The sequence below is a fragment of the Notolepis coatsorum genome, assembly GCF_963971535.1.
Source record: "Notolepis coatsorum genome assembly, chromosome: 14".
Classification (NCBI taxonomy): Eukaryota; Metazoa; Chordata; class Actinopteri; order Aulopiformes; family Paralepididae; genus Notolepis; species Notolepis coatsorum.
The window spans coordinates 5,174,693-5,194,072 of record NC_140178.1 but is presented as its reverse complement, the minus strand read 5'-3'; the positions used below and the strand labels follow the sequence as shown (position 1 = coordinate 5,194,072).

The 19,380-nt window shown below is 43.5% G+C and overlaps 1 long non-coding RNA gene across 1 annotated transcript; it reads left to right on the top strand.

Moving 5' to 3' along the window:
* The first annotated feature begins 6,861 nt into the window (after nt 1-6,861).
* Nucleotides 6,862-13,368, top strand: LOC311240963. The gene is made up of 3 exons (XR_014620507.1): nt 6,862-7,387; nt 8,706-8,783; nt 13,280-13,368. It is a non-coding gene; the product is annotated as an uncharacterized lncRNA (long non-coding RNA).
* The last annotated feature ends 6,012 nt before the right edge of the window (nt 13,369-19,380 follow it).

Below are 19,380 nucleotides of genomic sequence, written 5' to 3'. Positions count from 1 at the left end.
ACTTTCAAAACCACTCTCAAAGAACACCTACGGGAGACTGCAATTCGAAACTGGCCCCTGTAAATGTCCTAACCCAACCCCGTCCAATGTACAGTAAATGACCAAGTATGGTTTTGTCAATATTCCAATGTACAGTTTTGCTTGTACAGTTGTATAGTGTCTTTGCCCATTTCCTCGTCAAACAGCCTGCAAACTACCTGGCGTTCTATCGCCACGCTCTCTGCTGAGGGGAGGTGCTTCAGTTTGAAATATAGCTCCTTATTTCACTCGTTTCTGCTAAATGTAACTCATTTACGTTTTAACTTGTAATACATAATGCTTAACGTTCATTTTATTACATGGTTTTATGACATTTGTGCTCATTTGACCACTAGTTCTAGTTTTATAGGTAGGAACTCTTAGAAGACTCTGATATCGCCGGTGTTCTGCAAAATCCTACTCCCTGCGGAATTCTACTGCCGAGCGCTCCTGCGCTTGCGCACGCATGCGCATGACCCACAATCCTTTTCCACTCGTTTTCAGCCACAATATTCTGCAGCCGAACGTATTGTTTGACTTGTTGATGGTGAGCAATATCTTAAAACATATTTGTACATACATAACTTATTACTGTATAAGCATGTAAATATTCGCATGTAATTGGCTTTGCAGCAGAATGTATAAAGCATGTATAAAGTAGATGATAAAATGTCGTACACCAAAATGTGACGATGTGACTCCCAGCTGACGACATCCAGCTGTAACACGCAGCTGTAAAAAGATATAGGCCTGAGTTTAGCGTTATCTTGTTTTAAAATCACTTTTGTATGCATCAAAAATCACTTGTGTGTTAATAATATCACTTTTTATGCATCAAAAATCACTTGTGTGTTAATAATACTTATCCCGACCCTGGTCTGTATAGCAATGGAGAACAGGTGGACCGCATATTTGTACATACATAACTTATTACTGTATAAGCATGTAAATATTTGCATGTAATTGGCTTTGCAGCAGAATGTATAAAGCATGTATAAAGTAGATGATAAAAAGTTTTGTTCCCTGAATTCTGAGTTTATTTGATAGTGATATATTGGTGTATTGAAATACCTTACCCCAGAAATCTTACATAAAAATGTTATGATGGAGTATAAAAATATGCTCACCATATGCATACAGTATACATGGAGTGAGTAGTGAGGTCATATAAAATGATTCTGTAGTGGGAGCATTCTTTGATAGCGATATATATGTATTAACAATTAGATTAATAACAACTACTCTGCTGAATTCTGCTGACAGCGCTCCTGTGCTTGCGCACGCATGCGCATGACCCACAATCGTTCACTCTACAATATTCTGCCACCTTGCTGACGAACGTCTTGTTGAGTCTTGTTGATATATCTTAAACAATATCATCCGAATGTATTTGTAGATGATAAAATGTCGGTACACCTGTTGGAATTCGGAGTGAACTATAGGGTGACGTCACCCAGCTGTCCAAAGATATAGGCGAGTCGCGCTACGGCAGCAGTTTTCGAGGAGGGAGTAGGTGGCTTGTTCAAGATGGGATAGGCGGACGCAGATCTGCGCAGGTTTTACTACGGCCTCGCCAAGCGTGTTGCATGACGGTTAGAATGTTGTCCGATTTGCTCTGAAAGTCTGACGAGGCGAGGCGCGGAACTCCCGCGGGAGCGAGCCGCGCGCAGCCTTCAGAGCGAGGCTCCACAGTACCTCTCAGCCGGCTGCTGCCGGCTGCTCCCGGCTGGGAAGCGACTTGCTACGGTCGCACAAAGCGCCAATTGGTTCAGAAAAGTTGTCAGTCACCAGCCATGTGACAGCCAGGGAGTTATGAGACGTTTGATTGATTGAAAACTTTATTATGTTATGCGTTATCAATTTATCATCATATCATCATGATAAACTTCAAGCTGTCAGACACACACACACACACACACACATACAGCAGTGTGTTGTGTGTGCGTGCGGCCAGGAGCGCGCAACAAGATGGTATACATTATGGTATATGAATAGTATATTCCACTGTAGCAGTATATGGTGTGCTGTACATTTGAATCTGATCTAATTTTGCACACGGCCATCGCATTATAATGAGCTGGACAGGTGTGTAATGTGTGTGTGGTGACGTGAAAGCGTATCTGCCGCGCGAGACTAGGCGAGAGGCTCTCGTGAAATCGGCAGTGTCCGCCCTCTTAACTCCTCCCCCGGCTTCACTCGGCTACTCTCGTCTACTAGTCGAGGCAAACCGAAATCCATCTTGAACAGCTTACCAAAAGCACGAGCAGTGAACTCCAAGCCCACGTGACTGAACTCAAACAGACAAAGAAATGACGTAAACTCCATGATAAAAACTGCAAAAAAAAATTTCATCAATGACAAAACTGAGGAAAACAAAAATAAACCATGTGAACTTTGGAAATTACTCAATAATCAACTAGGCTGCAGTAAAAAACTTAAAACCAGGTTCTCAAACATAAACATAAAGACGGACAACACGCTCATCACAGACAAACTGGATGTAGCCAATTACTTAAACACTTTCTTCACAAACATAGCCACAACACTGGTAAACAAACTACCCTCCCACTCAGGGCAGTATGGGGTAGAACACATAGTAGCATACTACAAGAACCTAGGCGTCCACAAAGACGATTTCAAACTGGAAATGGTAACTACAGATGAGGTACTCAATAAACTGAGCGCCCTCCAACCGAACAAGGCCACTGGCCATGACAACATCCCCTCCAAATTCCTCAGAGACTCAGCAGCCGCCATCACCCCAGTCATCACACACATAATAAACCTCTCCATAAAACAGGGACACGTCCCCAAGGACTTCAAAATAGCAAGAGTAACACCCCTGCACAAAAAGGGCAGCAAATTAGACCCAGGCAACTACCGCCCTGTTTCTATCCTTACATCCATCTCGAAAGTCATGGAAAAAATAGTATACGAACAGGTCGAAAAGTACCTTACGGATAAAAATCTAATCTACGAATTCCAATCTGGCTTCAGAACATCCCACTCCACTGACACATGCCTTCTCTATTTGAACGACCACATCAAGCAAGAGGTGGACGCGGGCAAATACTGCGGCATGGTCATGCTAGACCTACAAAAGGCCTTCGACACTGTCAATCACACCATTCTGATTGACAAGCTAAAAGCAATTGGTTTTGATAGTTTATCAGTGAGCTGGATACAATCCTACCTGGAGGGGAGAGAACAGATGGTGGAGGTAAACGGTACCCTATCCCCCCCCCTCACAGTGAACTGTGGTGTTCCACAAGGAAGCATACTAGGACCACTACTGTTCCTAATTTATGCAAATGACATGTCGTCAGCTTGTGACTGCAACTTGTTCCTGTTTGCGGACGACTCAGCCCTGCTGGTCTCTGACAAGAACAAATTACAGGTTGAAAAAACCCTCAGCTCGGAACTAGGCAAAATCTGCATATGGCTCGCCGACAACAAACTATCATTACACATGGGCAAAACAGAGTCCATTCTCTTCGGTTCAAATAACAAACTCAGCAAAACAGACGGCTTCTCAGTTACAGTGGGTGACAATATTGTCACAAGGAAAGATGAAATTACCTACCTGGGTTCCATCCTAGAGGCTAATCTTTCCTGTGACAAAATGGCATCCAATATAATAAAAAAAGTCAATCAACGAACTCGATTCTTGTACCGGATGGTATACATTATGGTATATGAATAGTATATTCCACTGTAGCAGTATATGGTGTGCTGTACATTTGAATCTGATCTAATTTTGCACACGGCCATCGCATTATAATGAGCTGGACAGGTGTGTAATGTGTGTGTGGTGACGTGAAAGCGTATCTGCCGCGCGAGACTAGGCGAGAGGCTCTCGTGAAATCGGCAGTGTCCGCCCTCTTAACTCCTCCCCCGGCTTCACTCGGCTACTCTCGTCTACTAGTCGAGGCAAACCGAAATCCATCTTGAACAGCTTACCAAAAGCACGAGCAGTGAACTCCAAGCCCACGTGACTGAACTCAAACAGACAAAGAAATGACGTAAACTCCATGATAAAAACTGCAAAAAAAAATTTCATCAATGACAAAACTGAGGAAAACAAAAATAAACCATGTGAACTTTGGAAATTACTCAATAATCAACTAGGCTGCAGTAAAAAACTTAAAACCAGGTTCTCAAACATAAACATAAAGACGGACAACACGCTCATCACAGACAAACTGGATGTAGCCAATTACTTAAACACTTTCTTCACAAACATAGCCACAACACTGGTAAACAAACTACCCTCCCACTCAGGGCAGTATGGGGTAGAACACATAGTAGCATACTACAAGAACCTAGGCGTCCACAAAGACGATTTCAAACTGGAAATGGTAACTACAGATGAGGTACTCAATAAACTGAGCGCCCTCCAACCGAACAAGGCCACTGGCCATGACAACATCCCCTCCAAATTCCTCAGAGACTCAGCAGCCGCCATCACCCCAGTCATCACACACATAATAAACCTCTCCATAAAACAGGGACACGTCCCCAAGGACTTCAAAATAGCAAGAGTAACACCCCTGCACAAAAAGGGCAGCAAATTAGACCCAGGCAACTACCGCCCTGTTTCTATCCTTACATCCATCTCGAAAGTCATGGAAAAAATAGTATACGAACAGGTCGAAAAGTACCTTACGGATAAAAATCTAATCTACGAATTCCAATCTGGCTTCAGAACATCCCACTCCACTGACACATGCCTTCTCTATTTGAACGACCACATCAAGCAAGAGGTGGACGCGGGCAAATACTGCGGCATGGTCATGCTAGACCTACAAAAGGCCTTCGACACTGTCAATCACACCATTCTGATTGACAAGCTAAAAGCAATTGGTTTTGATAGTTTATCAGTGAGCTGGATACAATCCTACCTGGAGGGGAGAGAACAGATGGTGGAGGTAAACGGTACCCTATCCCCCCCCCTCACAGTGAACTGTGGTGTTCCACAAGGAAGCATACTAGGACCACTACTGTTCCTAATTTATGCAAATGACATGTCGTCAGCTTGTGACTGCAACTTGTTCCTGTTTGCGGACGACTCAGCCCTGCTGGTCTCTGACAAGAACAAATTACAGGTTGAAAAAACCCTCAGCTCGGAACTAGGCAAAATCTGCATATGGCTCGCCGACAACAAACTATCATTACACATGGGCAAAACAGAGTCCATTCTCTTCGGTTCAAATAACAAACTCAGCAAAACAGACGGCTTCTCAGTTACAGTGGGTGACAATATTGTCACAAGGAAAGATGAAATTACCTACCTGGGTTCCATCCTAGAGGCTAATCTTTCCTGTGACAAAATGGCATCCAATATAATAAAAAAAGTCAATCAACGAACTCGATTCTTGTACCGGATCTCCTCCCTGGTAAACAAGAATACCCTGAAGACTCTGGCAGGAGCACTCATTCAAGGGTACTACGACTATGCTTGCACCTCATGGTACCAAAGCACCTCAAAGGCACTAAAAACCAAATTACAAACATCTCAAAACAAACTAGTCAGACTACTGCTTGACCTGACTCCTAGAACCCACCTCACCCCTGCACACTTTGCCAACCTAGGATGGCTTAGAGTAGACGACAGAGTACAGCAACTTGCAATGGGCCTGGTCTACAAGATACACTACACGACCAAGGTACCCATGTACATGTCAAAATACTTCCCAAAGGTCAGTGAATACCACGATCACAACACCAGAGGGAGCTCCACAAATCATGTAAAACCCAGATTCGGCACAAACAAGGGACTAAACACGTTTCGCAATTATGCCACAACAATGTGGAACGCCCTACCCAAAGCTGTAAAGGAATGTAAATCACTACCCACCTTCAAAAACACTCTCAAAGAACACCTACGGGAGACTGCAATTCAAAACTGGCCCCTACAAATGTCCTAACCCAGTTGTACAATAAAGACCAAGCATGGCTTTGTCAGTATTCCAATGTACAGCCCCACCCAACCCAACACCTACCCAACCTCCTCCAATGTACAGTTTCCATGTCAAATGTATGTCAGTATTCCAATGTACAGTGTGTCCCCCCCCTACCCAACCCCCCCCCCCCACCTCCAATGTACAGCCCCACCCCACCTACCCAACCTCCCCCAATGCACAGTTTCTATGTCAAATGTATATACTCTTCTTCTGGATTTTTTTAGTATCACAAACAGTACTGTATTTGAAAATCTGGTATGTCATAAATGTATAGATGTAGCAGTACTGTCTATCTGTATGTCATGTGTGTCATATGATGAATTGAAAATGGGGGACCCTGATGGAAACAAGACGAAAGTCTTTCTCAGGTCTGCATCCTCTTAACAATTGTATGTATTGAGCTGTACTGTACTGTACCCATTCTGCAATCTGTTAATAAACTTTTCAATCAATCAATCAATCAACAAGCCTCGGATTCCGCAGAACACCGGCGCGATATAATGACGTCGTTGTTTGACGTGATCTGCCTGGGAAATGTAGTCTATTTCCGGGTTTTTTTCGACGTAGCATTATGACGTGCCTTGAAACTACACGCTACTTTTTATTTGGTGTTGATAAAACAATAAATAACTGAACCAGGATCATTTCAATTCGATGCTTCAATTCGATGCTAAATAAACCTATACGCATGCGTAAAATGTGCCAGATTTAATTTGACAGGCGTTACATTTTTATCAATATCTTGGCCATTTGTTGTGCTAGAATCAAGCCGAAAAAGGTGAGAGGAAGTTCTGAAGGAGGCGGAAGTTGACTGCCAGAAAATAACAGTAGAAGAAGAATGTAAGTGAGTGATCCGTTGTTTACAAGATCATTTCTGCAGAACACACGTTTTTCCAGCCAGCAAAACTTTAGCTTTAGTAGTTCGACTTATAACAGTAGCAGTAGCAGTAGTAGTAGTAGTAGTAGTAGTAGTAGTAGTAGTAGTAGTAGTAGTAGTAGTAGTAGTAGTAGTAGTAGTAGTAGTCTAGTAGTAGTAGTAGTAGTAGTAGTAGTAGTAGTAGTAGTAGTAATTCGTCGTAATTCCACCAAATGGAGCGGTTTACGGCTTGAACGGAGCGAGTGACGTCATCTAAGATGGCCGCGCGTCGCTGTTAAACCAGCAGCTAACGTTTCTACAGCCAGACTGTTTACATTGAGGAGCTTTTAACTCGCTTCTCTGCTACAAAACCCTGATCAAAGGACCCGTTAAACACAACACAATGTGTTATCGGTCACCGTCAACTCCTCCGTGCAAACATGACTGACGTTGAACCCGATTGTGAAGCAGATTTGTTGTGAGTCGGAGCAGAGACATTAAACGAATCTCTTGCTAACGTCTCTGTGGCAGAACTGTACTGGATCAAAACGTAAGTACAGTTATATTCACATTGTTTTCCTCTTATCGCTCCTTTCTTGCAGCAGCAGCAGAAAGGAACCGTTGACACAGAACAACATAGTTCTCTAGGATGGCTGACAGTAGACGACTAAAAACCAAATTACAAACATCTCAAAACAAACTAGTCAGACTACTGCTTGACCTGACTCCTAGAACCCACCTCACCCCTGCACACTTTGCCAACCTAGGACGGCTTAGAGTAGACAACAGAGTACAGCAACTTGCAATGGGCCTGGTCTACAAGATACACTACACGACCAAGGTACCCATGTACATGTCAAAATACTTCCCAAAGGTCAGTGAATACCACGATCACAACACCAGAGGGAGCTCCACAAATCATGTAAAACCCAGATTCGGATCAAACAAGGGACTAAACACGTTTCGCAATTATGCCACAACAATGTGGAACGCCCTACCCAAAGCTGTAAAGGAATGTAAATCACTACCCACCTTCAAAAACACTCTCAAAGAACACCTACGGGAGACTGCAATTGAAAACTGGCCCCTACAAATGTCCTAACCCAGTTGTACAATAAAGACCAAGTATGGCTTTGTCAGTATTCCAATGTACAGCCCCACCCAACCCCACCCCACCTACCCAACCTCCTCCAATGTACAGTTTCCATGTCAAATGTATGTCAGTATTCCAATGTACAGTGTCCCCCCCCTACCCAACCCCCCCCCCCCCACCTCCAATGTACAGCCCCACCCCACCTACCCAACCTCCCCCAATGCACAGCTTCTATGTCAAATGTATATACTCTTCTTCTGGATTTTTTTAGTATCACAAACAGTACTGTATTTGAAAATCTGGTATGTCATAAATGTATAGATGTAGCAGTACTGTCTATCTGTATGTCATGTGTGTCATATGATGAATTGAAAATGGGGGACCCTGATGGAAACAAGACGAAAGTCTTTCTCAGGTCTGCATCCTCTTAACAATTGTATGTATTGAGCTGTACTGTACCCATTCTGCAATCTGTTAATAAACTTTTCAATCAATCAAGTAGTAGTAGTAGCAGTAGCAGTAGAAGTAGTAGTAGTAGTAGCAGTAGCAGTAGAAGTAGAAGAATCTTCATCGTTTGTAGATGACAACAACACAAGGTAAAGGCACTTATTTTGGAGATTTATTGCTTATGTTTAGTCAGTCACACTCTTACTGTACTTGTTGGGTTTGCAAAGAACACTCTTTGGATTGTAAATATGTGTATATGTGCTGTGCTGTGCTGTGTGCTGTATAAGATAAGAGATTAATATAATAATGTGCTTTTTATTTTCTACAGTGAGGAGCAAGGAGCAGATGACCTGCCTTCAACCAGTTCAGTGCAGGCGAGACATGGAAGGAGGGCTAACCAAGACAGGTGAGAGACTTATTATTATTATTATTATTATTATTATTATTATTATTATTATTATTATTATTATTATTATTATTATTATTATTATTATTATTATTGCTTTTGTTTAGTTATAACTCTGTTCATAGACAGAAACTGTTTTACTGCGTGGCACAATTGAGCAGTGTCTCTCTCACACACACACACACACACACACACACACACGTACGTACACATGAGTGTAGTGTATATATTTCTTTTGGATACACCTCAGGCATCCTGCACTCTATATGACTGCACTCTAGTCATATGTGTACTGTATATATGTATATTGAATATCCCACTTTACTTATTTTTTACCTTTTTACTGTAAAACTTATTTTTTTAACTTTTTTTTGTAAAAAAAAACGTACTTTCACTGACTTTTTGTAAAAAAAAAAAACATGCTGGTGATTGAGAATCAAATTTTCGTCTGTGTTTATTACCTGTGTATGGAGAAAATAATTATTTGTAAATTGAATTCTGTTCTGTTCTCTTTTGTTTATGTAAATATGCTACCTAGGGTGCATTTCCACAGTTTTATATGCTTGATTGAATATGTTTGCATTGGTTCATAGTAAAAATAACACATTTTCTCAATCCGATTTTGTGTTTTGTGTTGTACATTATGCAGTATACAGTATATACAGTATTATACAATATGAAAACTAACTTTCAGGTCATATATGTGAGGCTGTGCTGAAAAAAAGGATATCAAACATACCATGGTAAAACATTTTAAAATGGGAATTATACAATTTAAATCAAAATTAGCTAAAACATTGAAAATATCCACCAACTCACTGACCTTTGGGAAGTATTTTGACATGTACATTGTGTAGTGTATCTTGTAGACCAGGCCCATTGCAAGTTGCTGTACTCTGTCGTCTACTCTAAGCCATCCTAGGTTGGCAAAGTGGGCAGGGGTGAGGTGGGTTCTAGGAGTCAGGTCAAGCAGTAGTCTGACTAGTTTGTTTTGAGATGTTTGTAATTTGGTTTTTAGTGCCTTTGAGGTGCTTTGGTACCATGAGGTGCAAGCATAGTCGTAGTACCCTTGAATGAGTGCTCCTGCCAGAGTCTTCAGGGTATTCTTGTTTACCAGAGAGGAGATCCGGTACAAGAATCGAGTTCGTTGGTTGACTTTTTTTACTACATTGGATGCCATTTTGTCACAGGAGAGATTAGCCTCTAGGATGGAACCCAGGTAGGTAATTTCATCTTTCCTTGTGACAATATTGTCACCCACTGTAACTGAGAAGCCGTCGGTCTTGCTGAGTTTGTTATTTGAACCGAAGAGAATGGACTCTGTTTTGCCCCTGTGTAATGATAGTTTGTTGTCTGCGAGCCATATGCAGATTTTGCCTAGTTCCGAGCTGAGGGTTTTTTCAACCTGTAACTTGTTCTTGTCAGAGACCAGCAGGGCTGAGTCGTCCGCAAACAGGAACAAGTTGCAGTCACAAGCTGACGACATGCCATTTGCATAAATTAGGAACAGTAGCGGTCCTAGTATGCTTCCTTGTGGAACACCACAGTTCACTGTGAGGGGGGGGGATAGGGTACCGTTTACCTCCACCATCTGTTCTCTCCCCTCCAGGTAGGATTGTATCCAGCTCACTGATAAACTATCAAAACCAATTGCTTTTAGCTTGTCAATCAGAATGGTGTGATTGACAGTGTCGAAGGCCTTTTGTAGGTCCAGCATGACCATGCCGCAGTATTTGCCCGTTCAAATAGAGAAGGCATGTGTCAGTCGAGTGGGATGTTCTGAAGCCAGATTGGAATTCGTAGATTCGATTTTTTTCCGCAGGGTACTTTTCGACCTGTTCGTATACTATTTTTTCCATGACTTTCGAGATGGATGTAAGGATAGAAACAGGGCGGTAGTTGCCTGGGTCTAATTTGCTGCCCTTTTTGTGCAGGGGTGTTACTCTCGCAATTTTGAAGTCCTTGGGGACGTGTCCCTGTTTTATGGAGAGGTTTATTATGTGTGTGATGACTAGGGATGCCCCGATCGATCGGTCAATATAAATATGTGATCGGTGATGATGCTTTATTTTCGCCGATCGTCAAAACCGATCTCACTCGCTGAGTTCTGTCTCAGACACCGGGAGTTGCACACACTCCCACACAGTGGTGCGGCGTCTGCTCCTCCCTCCGGCCCCTCCCGCACGCAAACACGGTGTAGTCTAGTCTAAATAAATAAACATAATCACGGTTATCTACCTCAACAACTGCATGTACGCGTCTCCCTGAGCTAACGTTAGCTACCGTTACAAAATGACCCAGTCAACCATTCACTTCCAGTCCAATACATGATGAGGCATTGTCTAACCGCTCGGTATCTAGCCGGCCAGCTACTGATAGCTCCTGACATCAACAAACGCTCCAGCAAGTCTGTATGATACCTCCGCTAGCTCACGTTAGCTGACGCCAGCTCACTGTTCAAAACAAAATGTCCCACTGAACTAAATAGTTCACTGAGGCGCTGTATCAACGTTATATAGCCGGCCAGCAGTAGCCACAGATGGCTCCTGATATCAATGTTTTATAACACTCATTCGATGCGTATTCGAGCTCAGGGTATGTTGTTGAATGTGATCAATAGGGTCCAGCTGCAGCTCCGGAGAATCCTGGCAATAGCTGCAGGCTACTCGAGTATAGGGTCCAGCTGCAGCTCCGGAGAATCCTGGCCGTAGCTGGAGGCAGGGGGCAAAACTAGAGGCCGCCACCCGCCATTGGCGCTCAGTTTTTATGTTTGGCGCCTCCCACTGAGAGGTCTGCCCGCCGTGTGGCGGGCAATCAAATAGTCATGTGAAAACCGAAAATCATGATCCAATTCTTTAGCGGAGTTCTCACTCGCTGTCTCAGCACAGACACGCAGCGCATTGCTGCTCCTACCCCTCCCCACCTGTTTCTGTATGCTGCATGTAAACAGAGGCTATTGCCTCCGACAGTCACCGGTGTCTGGTAAAATTCAAATACTTCTGGCACTCATTTGCTTCCATAGACGTTAGTCTAGTCAGTGTGGGACCTTCGTGAGATAACGTTAGCTACCGTTACAAAATGACCCAGTCAACTATTCACTTAGTTTAATACATGAGGCATTGTGTAACGTTATCCAGCCGGCTAGCTACTGATAGCTCCCGACATCAACAAATGCTCCAGCAATAGTCCAGTGCATAATACCTCCGTTGGCTAGGTAGCTCACTAGTCACTACGAAATGTCGCAGTAAACTAAATAGTTCACTGAGGCGCTGTCCCAACGCCATCCAGCAGTAGCTATAGCTCCTGACATCAATGTCCTACAACAACATGCGTATTCGAGTCCCTGGCTTACATCGCATGAGGGCTGCTGAATAGGGTCCAGCTGTAGCTCAGGAGAATCCTTTTGCATGCTGAATGTAGCGTTTAGGGCTCAGCTGCAGCGCCGGAGAATCCTTGCTGGAGCTGGAGGCCACTCGAGTATACACACAGACAGTGGAGCTGTTTTCAGACAGCGAGGTGGCGAAGTCTCGCAGATAACACAATCACAAGTATGATTATATAATATATATATTTTATTAAAAAAAAAATTTTATATAAAATAATAATAATTTTTTTTTTATCAAAAAAAAGTTGGCGGGTACGAAATATGCTTGGCGGGTAGATTCTTCCCATCTACCCGCCACTGGCCGGTGAGTCAAAAAGTTAATTTCGCTCCCTGGCTGGAGGCTACTAGAGTACACACAGACAGTGGAGCTTGTTGCGTGGTGGCGATGTCTCGCAGATAATACAAGTACAAGTCTAATTATATAATATATATATTTTATAAAAAAATATAAATTATATAAAATAATTTAAAATTTTTTTAATCAAAAACCATCGGATCGGTATCGGCCGATATGGCTCACGACGATCGGTGATCGGTATCGGTGGCAAAAAAACGTGATCGGGGCATGACTGGGGTGATGGCGGCTGCTGAGTCTCTGAGGAATTTGGAGGGGATGTTGTCATCGCCAGTGGCCTTGTTCGGTTGGAGGGCGCTCAGTTTTTTGAGTACCTCATCTGTAGTTACCATTTCCAGTTTGAAGTCGTCTTTGTGGACGCCTAGGTTCTTGTAGTATGCTACTATGTGTTCTACCCCATACTGCCCTGAGTGGGAGGGTAGTTTGTTTACCAGTGTTGTGGCTATGTTTGTGAAGAAAGTGTTTAAGTACTTGGCTAAATCCAGTTTGTCTGTGATGAGCGTGTTGTCCATGTTTATGTTTGAGAACCTGGTTTTAAGTTTTTTACTGCAAATTGAGTAATTTCCAAAGTTCACGTGGTTTATTTTTGTTTTCCTCAGTTTTGTCACTGACTGAACTGTCCTGGGGCACAGGAAGAACATACTGACTGAACTGTCCCGGGGCACAGGAAGAACATGTGTGAATTCTTAAAATGGGTGGCTTTCCAATGGTGACAGCAATTACAACTATTCATGTTATTATTCTGCCTCCCTCCAGACCCCCCACAGCTCTCTGTCTGTGAAGAGGAGGTTCCCCCTGAGCAGCAGGAGAGGAGCCCCAGTCTGAGCCAGGAGCAGACAGAGCTCCTACAGATTAAAGAGGAACAGGAGGAACTCTGGACCAGTCAGGAGGGAGAGCAGCTTCAAGGTCTGGAGGAGGCTGGTATCATCAAGTTCACATTCAACCCTGTCCCTGTGAAGAGTGAACATGATGAAGAGACACCTCAGTCCTCATGGTTTAACCAAACCCAGGACCCAGAGCTCCTACAGATTAAAGAGGAACAGGAGGAACTCTGGACCAGTCAGGAGGGAGAGCAGCTTCAAGGTCTGGAGGAGGCTGATATCAAGTTCACTTTCAACCCTGTCCCTGTGAAGAGTGAACATGATGAAGAGACACCTCAGTCCTCATGGTTTAACCAAACCCAGGACCCAGAGCTCCTACAGATTAAAGAGGAACAGGAGGAACTCTGGACCAGTCAGGAGGGAGAGCAGCTTCAAGGTCTGGAGGCTGGTATCAAGTTCACTTTCAACCCTGTCCCTGTGAAGAGTGAAGATGATGAAGAGAAACCTCAGTCCTCATGGTTTAACCAAACCCAGACTGAGGAAAACAGAGAGACAGAGCCTCTAGCCAGCACCTCAACAGAACAGATGAAAACAGAACCTGATGGAGAGGACTGTGGATTATCAGAACCAGTCAGTAACTTTGCTGGTGATTTAGAACCAACTACAGATGGCCAGCTCCTCTCTTCAGACTCTTCTGGAAGGGATACTGATGACAGTGATGATTGGCTGGAGACTAGTGAACCTCATCCTGGTTTAAACTCACTGACATCAAAGAAGACACAGAAAAACAAAGGACAGAGTTTGTCTAACAGCAACCAGTTCAAGAGCTCTGTGGTTTCATCCCATGAGGTGAAATTATCAAACCAAATACCATGTGAGACCTGGAGCTGTAAAGTGTGTGGGAAATGTTTTCCTAATAGGAACGCTTTAATGGCCCATCTTAAAGCCCATTCTAGTGACTGTGGTTTGTGTGGAAAACATTTAGAACCCACAGATAGCTTGAAACTTCACCTTCAAACTCACAGGACATGTACTGTTTGTGGCAAGAAATATACTGGCATTACACACTTGGAAGAACATATGAGAAGCCATACTGGGGAAAAGCCCTATAGTTGCACACTGTGTCCTAAAAGATATAGTCGAAAATCTCACCTAGATGAACATATAGGACGCCATACTCGGGAAAAGCCCTATAGTTGCACACTGTGTCCTAAAAGATATATTAGACGGGGACACCTGAATATTCACATGAGAAGCCATACTGGGGAAAAGCCCTATAGTTGCACACTGTGTCCTAAAAGATATAATACACTGGGAAACCTGAATATTCACAAGAGAAGCCATACTGGGGAAAAGCCCAATAGTTGCACCCTGTGTCTTAAAAGATATATTACACAAGGAGACCTGAATAGACACATGAGAAGCCATACTGGGGAAAAGCCCTATAGTTGCACCCTGTGTCTTAAAAGATATATTACACTGGGAGAGCTGAATATTCACATGAGAAGCCATACTGGGGAAAAGCCCTATAGTTGCACCCTGTGTCCTAAAAGATATATTACACTGGGAGAGCTGAATATTCACATGAGAAGCCATACTGGGGAAAAGCCCTATAGTTGCACCCTGTGTCCTAAAAGATATATTACACTGGGAATTCTGAATATTCACATGAGAAGCCATACTGGGGAAAAGCCCTATAGTTGCACCCTGTGTCCTAAAAGATATACTACACTGGGAGAGCTGAATATTCACATGAGAAGCCATACTGGGGAAAAGCCCTATAGTTGCACCCTGTGTCCTAAAAGATATACTACACAGGGACACCTGAATTTTCACATGAGAAGCCATACTGGGGAAAAGCCCTATAGTTGCACACTGTGTCCCAAAAGATTTATTACACAGGGAGACCTGAATAGACACATGAGAAGCCATACTGGGGAAAAGCCCTATAGTTGCACACTGTGTCCTAAAAGATTTATTACACTGGGAGTGCTGAATATTCACATAAGAAGCCACACTTGGGAAAAGCCCTATAGTTGCACCCTGTGATAAAATATTTGGTGCAAAACGTGACTTAAAAGTACATATCAGAACTCATACTCGGGGGGAAAAAACATTTAGTCGTGAAGTTTGTGGGAAAGGATTTACTCGGAAGGCATATATAAAGACACACATGAGGATTCACACCAGAGAAGAAACAAACTCACGTCCCTCCCTTCCTCATCTAGTTCACATTCAACCCCGTCCCTGATGACTCATTGACCGCCACGCTCTTTTCCCATCTTTACTCAATGGCGCCAGCGTTATTGACCATTTTAGCGATGTTTGCGGACCCATCGTGTGTTCTGTATTATAGCTATGGAGACAATAGTATGGCTCATTTGACAGGCATTGTTTTTTTTTTTTTGATCCACTTTTTCTCCATTTTTCTATATTTTCTCCCATCCCAATTTCGTATCATCCAATTCAACCCTCCCCTGTCACGAACGCTGTTTCTTGCCTCCCACAAGCCGGCTGCAGTGAGGACTAAGTCATACATAGCACAAGTCCCCTCCGGTACTTGAGGTAACAGCAGTCGCATCTTTTCACCTGCGCAGCTCGACCTCTCAGTGTCGAGGAGTAACGCGTGGGAGGCTCACGCTGCCCCCGACACTTCCTGATTCTACTGCGCAGGCGCACCAACCGACTTGTAGGAGTCGCTTGTTCACAACGTTCGATCCCCACCCTTCAGTTTTTCCCTCCCCGTAATACGGCCAATGTGTATTACTGCGGACGACCAGCCAAACTGAAAAACAATGTGGAGAGCTGGATTCGAACACGCGAATCCTAGCGTCTCCACACTGGTGGCGAGTGCCTTAGACCACTACGCCACCTAGCCGCCCTATTTGACAGGCATTGTTTATAGTCCAAGACTGACTAACCAGTTAATTTCGACATACTTTAGTTTGTGCGCTATTCCATGCAAATTATTATTATAATCTTTTTTTACAGTGCAATAAAATAGTTCTGGATTTCTGTTCAACAGTTCAAAGTCGTCTTTACCTTCTCTGTTTGGTATCCACAGTTTAAAACTTGACAGTCTTCCCTCCTGTCTTATACCCACTTTGACCCTTCGAACCTCCCTCTCAGGGTGCAGTTCCCTCTCAGGGTGCAGTTCCCTCTCAGGGTGCAGTTCCCTCTCAGAGTGCAGTTCCCTCTCAGGGTGCAGTTCCCTCTCAGGGTGCAGTTCCCTCTCAGGGTGCAGTTCCCTCTCAGGGTGCAGTTCCCTCTCAGGGTGCAGTTCCCTCTCAGAGTGCAGTTCCTTCTCAGAGTGCAGTTCCCTCTCTCAGGGTGCAGTTCCCTCTCAGGGTGCAGTTCCCTCTCTCAGGGTGCAGTTCCCTCTCTCAGGGTGCAGTTCCCTCTCAGAGTGCAGTTCCCTCTCTCAGAGTGCAGTTCTCTCTCTCAGGGTGCAGTTCCCTCTCTCAGGGTGCAGTTCCCTCTCAGGGTGCAGTTCCCTCTCTCAGGGTGCAGTTCCCTCTCAGAGTGCAGTTCCCTCTCTCAGAGTGCAGTTCTCTCTCTCAGGGTGCAGTTCCCTCTCAGGGTGCAGTTCCCTCTCTCAGGGTGCAGTTCCCTCTCTCAGGGTGCAGTTCCCTCTCAGGGTGCAGTTCCCTCTCTCAGGGTGCAGTTCTAGGCCTGGTTCCTACACAGTTTTAAAGCCTGACAGTCTCTTGTTTGATACCCACACAGTTTAACACCTGACAGTTTTGAACCTGTAATAAAAAGCAATAGACAGAGTAAAATAATACAGTGCAATAATAGAATAGTAGAATAGATAGTAACATTATGCAATAGAATGGACAGAGTAAAATAGTGCTACAGTACAATCAACGTAATGAATAAAGGAAGATCCGGTCAGTTTGTTGTAGGCCTCAGTGTGCCGTGTATGATTGATTGATTGATTGATCGAAAACTTTATTAACAGATTGCAGAATGGGTACAATACAGTACAGCTCAATACACATAATTGTTAAGGGGATGCAGACCAGAGAAAGACTTTCATCTTGTTTACATCAGGGTCCCCCATTTTCAATTCATCATAACATATATGACATACACAACATACAGATAGACAGTACTGCTACATCTATACATACCAGATTTACAAATACAGTACTGTTTGTGATACAAAAAGAGTCTAAAAAAGAGAGTATATACATTTGACGTAGAAATTGTACATTGGAGGAGGTTGGGTAGGTGGGGGGGGAACTGTACATTGGAGGTGGGTGGGGGAAACTGTACAAGCAAAACTGTACATTGGAATATCGACTAAACCTTCATCATCTATGTTTATTATGTAATCCTTCCTTATGTTTTCATGTTGTTCACCACACAGAAGGAGGCCCCTTAATTCAGCCTGACTGTGGGTGGTGACCTTCACATATACTGAATATATCATACATATAGTATATAACATAATATACTGTTTAATGTGTCCCAGCATTGACTACTGATAAAAGCAGCTTAAAATGTGTTTGTTCTTTGTTCGTTTTTTCCCCCTTCCTTTCCTTTATTCTTTGACATGTTTCTTAAAAATTTTTTTAATTCCTTTTAAATCAACTATTCCATAATGATGTAACCTTTTTCAATGTACGTAAAGCACGTTGAAATTGCCTCTATGTGGCACGGCTGAGTGGCGCAGTGGGCAAGGCGCTCGCCACTAACGCAGGAGATGCTGGTATCGAGCCCAGCTCTCGGCGTTGCTACCTGCTTGGCCGGTCGTCATACTAACACAATTGGCAGTGTTAGAGGGTGGGAGGGCCGGTGGGTGGGGATTGGACGTTGTGGACAGCGACTCCTACAAGTCGGTTTGGTGACGCCGGGGCGGCGGAAACAGGAAGTATCGGGGGCAGCGTGAGCCTCCCACGCGTTACTCCTCGCCACTGAGAGTTCGAGCTGCTGCGGTGAAAAGATGCGACAGGCTGCCTCCTCGTGTACCGGAGGGGACACGTGATGCAAGGCTTCTATCCTCACTACAGCCGACCAGTGGGAGGCATAGTCTAGCAACGTTCAAGACAGGGGAGGGAAGAATTGGAAATATGAAATTGGGATGGGAGAAAAATAGAAAATGGGGAGAAAAAGTGGATAAAAAAAAATTGCCTATGTATGAATGGTACTACATAAATACATTTGCCTTGCCTTTGCCTGTATTGACCTGAACATCTCCTGCTTTTGCTGGCATCTAGGAAGGGGTACAGAATTGAGCATGGAGCACCGACCTGATAAATATTTATATTTATTTATATATATATATATATATAGTAAGGGATATGTACAGATATAGATATAGTATTAACATGTACAGTGATATGGGCGGCTAGGTGTTGTAGTGGGCAAGGCACTCGCCACCAGTGTGGAGACGCTAGGATTCGCGTGTTCGAATCCAGCTCTCCACATTGTTTTCAGTTTAGCTGGTTATATGTTGACGGTTGATGTTAGCTACGTTTTTGATGGGCTTTCAATTGCTAATGGTATCATTTGTATGTATTGTGTATGTATTTACGGTTTGGATGGAGAATGGACAAGCTTCATTAAAATCAGTTCAAGAAATCTACTTGTATACTGTGTCATGCCTGGAGGATGTCACAATATATATGGATAGATACATATTAATACAACAACTCTGTACATACATCTGATTAGCACTATTGCTCAGTAGTATGAATTAATGAAAACTGTATTATTATAACAGATTGCAGAATGGGTACAATACAGGGGATGCAGACCAGAGAAAGACTTTCGTCTTGTTTACATCAGGGTCCCCCATTTTCAATTCATGATATTTATGACATAGGGACATACAGGTATATAGTACTGTTACATTTGTGACATATACAATATGCAAATATACAGTACTGTTACCCAGAGATCCTAAAAGAAAATATATACATACGGTGGGTGGGTGGGGGGGATTGGACATTTACAGTGGCCAGTTTCTAATTGGAGTCTCCCGTAGGTGCTCTTTGAGGGCGGTTTTGAAGGTGGGTAGTGATTCACATT